The following is a 6,218-nucleotide window of genomic DNA, read 5'->3' on the forward strand; positions in this document are numbered from 1 at the left end:
GGTGAGTGTATCCCTGAAAAAACTGTACCTTTTTACACACTGCCCTGCTTATCTGAAACAATTGAAACCGGGAAAGCATCTGTGTCATTTAAGATTTTAGCTTCAGCAACCTAAGTTTTTCAGAAAACCCTAAGGATTTAGGACAGTGCTTTAGAACAGTGGTTCTGGTATAAAAAAAAATAATAATCTTGAAAAATCGTGAATAATTTTGAATTTTTTAACACAAATCAATAAATAAAATCAGATGGGGGTCCGCAGCCGAATATCAATTTTGGGGTATTTGGCACAAAAAAATATATATTTTTTTAATCGGCTACATATCTTAATGGGTTACATTATTTTTTTCTTTTGGGAGGGGGGGGGGGTAGCGGATGGGACACTTTTACTGCTTGAATAACAGTAATTATTCTTCCAGGCTCCCAGTGGAGTTGTCTCAATTACTGCTGCTGTTTACACCCTAACTGACTGTGATTAGTCATCAGTCTGTTAGCTTAGTGCGTGATTTGTCAGATGCTAATAATGCTGCAGCGCTAAAAGGGATGATGCTAACCCCGTCTGGCTGTGTGTTTGTTTAGTGTTCTAACGGTGAGGGGTGGAGGACAGAGCCTGTGTTTGACAGGTGTTGACTGCAATGTTCTCCCGACCAGGATGTCACCTGACACTGAGGTGGCTTGGCTGGGTCTGAGTGTACCTGTGTGTTAGTAGACTCACAGTCAGGACCGTTGACAAGTGATGTGGAGAGAGTTGTCCTGCTTCCAGGAAGTTGCCAGTGCATGGTGGAAGAACTCAAATTAATTTTTACTTAATTAAAAGTGCTGCAGTAGCAATACCACAATGTAGAAATAGACTCTGTCACAATTAAAAGCATTCAAAACTTGACTTGATTGACATCAGAATGTAGTGCCAAAATAGCAAAAATGCGTCACCAGATATTTGCCTCTGAGCTGCAAGTTATTGCGACCATCAGGTCGCAGTTACTATCAAAACTTCCACCGGCTGTCAGTCAGTCAGTCTGTCTGTCTGTCAGTCTGTCACGTCACGTCACACTTTCCCCTACTCATATCTCCGCCACCGTTGGCCCTATCCATGCAAAACTTGGCACACACACTCCTTGGCTGCCAAACCACTACCTCTCCACCCCTCATTTTTCACATGGCCCTCTTCTCTGATTCTCGCAAAAAACATTTTTGGACACTGCTCCTACAGATTTTGCCCCAAAATCACGCAAATTTAGCACAACCATCAGGCTGATCTTTTCAAACACATTTTTGGACACTGCGCCTACAGATTTTGCCCTAAAATCACGCAAAGCGGTACACAGTATGTCTATGTGACTTGACGGTCGCTCCCGATTAGGGAGTCTTACTGGTAAATACATAAGATTTTGAGTTGTAGCGAATTAGAAGTATCGAAACATGGAAACCCTCAAATAAAGTAAAAGTACTCAACGTTAACTTAAGTGCGGTACTTGAGTAAATGCCTACGTGGTTACTTTCCACCACTGTGTGTTCTTCGTCCACTCAAGACCACTGACAGTGATGTGAGCAGAGCTGTCCTTGCTTCCAGAAAGTTGCAGGGATGGTACCGTGTGTGTGTGTGTGTGTGTGTGTGTGTGTGTGTGTGTGTGTGTGTGTGTGTGTGTGTGTGTGGGTGAGAGAGAGAGAGAGAGAGACTCCGGCTGTCTAGGTGCACTCCACGCCCTGCTGGGTTTCATAGCATAAAACTCTTTGAGCAAGGAGAAATGCTCTGGATAAATGCAATCTCTTCCAGTGTCAGAGCCCAGACACACGGGCAGATTGATGAAGGGCAGCCATGAACTAAACTACGGGTCCAGCTCTTTGAGCACAACACAGGTCTTTGGAACTGGCACACATTCTCAACCAGCATTGCCAGATTCTGCGAGAGAAATAAGCAGCCACATTCTACGAAAACAAGATCAAAAGAAGCGACTTTAAAACATTCCACTTGAAAATAGCTGAACTGAAATGACGAATATTTCGGAAACATTTTAACGATACAAATCTGGTACGGGGGTCCCTGCCACAAAATGTTTTCAGGGAGGGATATGTGGACAAATAGCCTTCATATTAATTAAAGCCAAAATAAACAAATACACTATAACAACAAGTCCAAAAAAACTCAAACTGCTACTACAAATTATTTTACAGAAAAACAAGCCCTACGTTGCTTATAATAAGCCGACATGGCAATACCCTCAACTTGCGCTGTTCTATCTGTGGGCCATAGAAGGCTGTGTGTGTGTGTGTGTGTGTGTGTGTGTGTGTGTGTGTGTGTGTGTGTGTGTGTGTGTGTGTGTGTGTGTGCTTGTGCGACATTAACTGAATCTAAAATAAATGTGAATGTTTTCTCAATCTCAACCAAGATGGGAGGCATGTGTGGGGAAACACTGTGTATTATGGAATATTTACTCCTGCCTTTCCCACAGTTTATATTTGTCTCTTTATCTCCTCCTTCATCCAAGTCAAAGTAGCCATGACTTTAAGAGCTTTTTCTCACTTTTCAGAGAGCAGTGAGCATAATAATAATATCTGTCAGAAACAATTCATGACCGTGCGTGATGGTATATAGACTTACATTTGGTTTAATATCTCCCGCTTCAAAGCTTGGTGAAAATACCCGATGATATAATAAGAAGACTGACATATTATGATCAAGCTGTCAAAAAACGAAATGAATAAAATATAAGAATATGCCTACAACAGCATTTTCGTTTGTACATTTTTCATAAACTTTTGGTTTGTTCAACATGGTAGCACTTTATAATGAAGTACCTCAATAAAGGCTAATTAACAGCTAATAAGGCACTTATTAAGAATGAATTAACAGCTAATAAGGCACATTAAGTCCTAATTGTGCATTTATAAACCCTTTATGCACTTATTATGAGATCAATTAACACTAACAAATCCTTAATAAAATCTTTATTATAACAGTATAAACAACAACAAGTCATTAATTAATCCTTTATTAACACTTTATTAGGCAATTTAAAGCCACCTATTCTAAAGTGGGAACACATCGGGTACACCCGCCACTCTGACATGTCGGAAAGGAGACATGTCAGAGTGGCGGGTGTACCCGATGTGTTCCCACTTTAGAATAGGTGGCTTTAAATTGCCTAATAAAGTGTTAATAAAGGCTTAATTAATGACTTGTTGTTGTTTATACTGTTATAATAAAGATTTTATTAAGGATTTGTTAGTGTTAATTGATCTCATAATAAGTGCATAGTAAAGGGTTTATAAATGCACAATTAGGACTCAACGGATATTAAGTTTCCCATAAGGGGACTAATAATTAAGTCTTATTAACCATTTATAAATCTAAATAGTATTATAATACATTTATAACTATTAATTAAGAACCTATAAGCACATAACGATTAAGTATCTCATAAATACACTACCCCCCTTATTATTGCCTTATTACGATGTATAAGCACATATTAAGGTTAATAAGTATCTTATAAGTGTTTAATTAGTTGTTAATTCATTATAATTAACTTGTTAATTACGGTTTAATAATGCTTGAATAAGAGTTAATTAATTGTTAATGTGCCTTATTAGCTGTTAATTAATTGTCAATAAGTGCCTTATTAGCTGTTAATTAGCCTTTATTGAGGTACTTCATTATAAAGTGCTACCCAAGTAGGCCTACTTGTTTGCTCAAGTACTCAGCCCTACTTTGCATCCGCCTGATTTGATAGGCAATCTGTGACCAGAACCTTGAACTGTACCAGCAGTAAGTGAGAGAGGCTACGAGAGCAGTTACGCATTAGAGCAGTGGTTCCCAACTCTGGATCAGGGCCCAACACTTCAACATCTTGAAAGTGTTCCTGGACCACCCATCTGACCACTTCTTAGCAAGTATGAAGAGGCAATCACATAACACAGAAAGGTGGTGTCAAGGCACCTTGGAACCCATCCAAACCCTGGGCCTTTAATGCACTCGATCTCAAACTTTTACTGTATAAGGGACCACTGGAAAAACACAAAAGCGTTCACAGCCCACCCATCCGATGCATTTTCAGAGCATGTATAATTTTATGATCAGTCAATCTATTGTGCTCTGGCTTGGATCAACGCATAATGAGAACTCATTTTTCAAGGTTAAAAAAACAACAACAAAATAAAATCATATTATGTTATATTATCATTGAAATCGTAGTGTTTGGCAATTATTTGGGGGCCCACTTGCAATACCCTCACGGCCCACGGGTTAATTGAGAACACCTGCATTAAAGAGTCTGTTAACCATGTTAATGAATGGATCGATGCTGAGATGTAGGCCTATGTGACCACAGGCTCTGTGATTAATGCCAGGGACACATTTAGTGCTCCAGTTCACAGAGAATGGTGCGCAAGGTAGCATTGGAGTCGTAAATTTGACAACTCAAGGAGAGTGAGGAACAAGTTGTGCAAGCGCACAATCCCATGACATAAAACACGACTTTGACTTGAAGAAAAGAGAAGTACCAACAGTAAACTAAAACAGACAGCATTCATTCATGCATGGCAAGGCAAGGCAAGGCAGGGCCATTTTATTTGTATAGCACATTTCAACAACAGGGCAATTCAATGTACTTTACACAAATGAGGTGATCTGTGAAGAGTGCCAACAGAAAACAAAAAACAGACAACATGAATTCATGCATGAGGTGTGATGTGGTACTGTATGTTGCCTTCACATTCACTCATGACATTGTGTTTATAATATGTGGGTGCATTATTGTCTTAATCATGTTGTCGTGTTGTTTGCCATGCCCCTCTTCTGAGCAAATGATGCTGTGAGACGCAGTGTTGTCTTTTTGCCGAGGGCTGATAAATACACAGGAAAAGTGAAGTTGGCGCGACCTTTTGATGTTGTGACCTTGTTCCACTGAAATATGGCTGCAGCCAGCGGGCGTAATAGAAATCAATAGGTCACCAAACTTTGCGCAACACTCGGCGGCCTTTCACACCTTAAGTCCTCTAAAAAGCTCCGGTCGGATCAAGAAGCTGACACACGCTCAAACTGGCCGCTCAGAGCATTTCTGTGGAAAATCATTTCATTGCGATAGTCACTGCAGGAAGTGGAGAATGAGGTCTGTGTTAATATGGTGAGAAAGTGGACATATTTAACTAAAATCAAAATGTCTGCCACTATTTTGTCTCTCAAAGAGTTTGTTCAGCCTTCTTCACCCCTTCCTCAGTTGTACAATGCTGTCTTGTAAACAATCTACTCCACCCTGAGAGCACTCCATAGAGGAACACTACACAACGGATATGTATTATGTTGGACTGTCTTTTATTAACTCATTTACTGCTATCCCCCGAGGAAACCGAAAAAAACACTGCTGTACCTCTCTGCCAGGCCCGGGCATCCTGAAGATTTAATATGCTTTAATTGCTATAAAACAATTAAAAGTATGATCGCCGATCCGCCAAGTTTGTTTTCTACCTAGAGTTTATAAGCCGTTGGAACAGGATACGGATGTTCCTGGACAGGAAACAGGGGGCGGGACAACCACCCTTTATATCCTGTCCCTGAATGCATCACTTCCTTTGTTTATTCATTCATTCAACCTTTATTTACATTTCTCGGAGAGATCAGTTGAGGGAGATCTTCATTTACAATGATGCCGAGAGTACACATAGACTTAATAACAGTTGACAACAATCAGTTAAAACAGTTACATACGGGGCACGGTGGTGCAGTGGTTAGCACTTCGCCTCACAGCTCGAAGGTCCTGGGTTCGATTCCCGCCGGGGGAAGCTGTGGGCGCTGGGGGTGTGTTCCTCCACCCGCGTCATCAGCACCCACACCCTAGGTGGGGTTGGCGATAGGGCCTTTCTGTGGTGAGTTTGCATGTTCTCCCCGTGTCTCCTTGGGCATAGGCCCTCACACAAAAACATGCAGTAGTCCTGGTTTCTATACTACCTCCCCCTTGCCAGCCGGGTGCTCCCCAATGTCCCCTGGCGCGGCAGGGGGAGAGCGGAAACCAGGACTACAGGTTAGGTAGTCACCGGGTGAGAAGAAATGGGTTGCAAAAAACGTGGGATAAAAAACATAAAAAAAAAAAAACATTACATTAAAAACGTTACATACAGGTAATGCCTAAAATGGCTAACAGATGCTAGGGTTCTCATCTTAAAATCTTGTTGCAAGAGATTCCAGGAATCAGGTGCACTAATGCTAAAAGCAGTCTTTCCCAGTTT

The sequence above is a fragment of the Nannobrachium achirus genome, assembly GCF_963921795.1.
Source record: "Nannobrachium achirus genome assembly, chromosome: 7".
NCBI lineage: Eukaryota > Metazoa > Chordata > Actinopteri > Myctophiformes > Myctophidae > Nannobrachium > Nannobrachium achirus.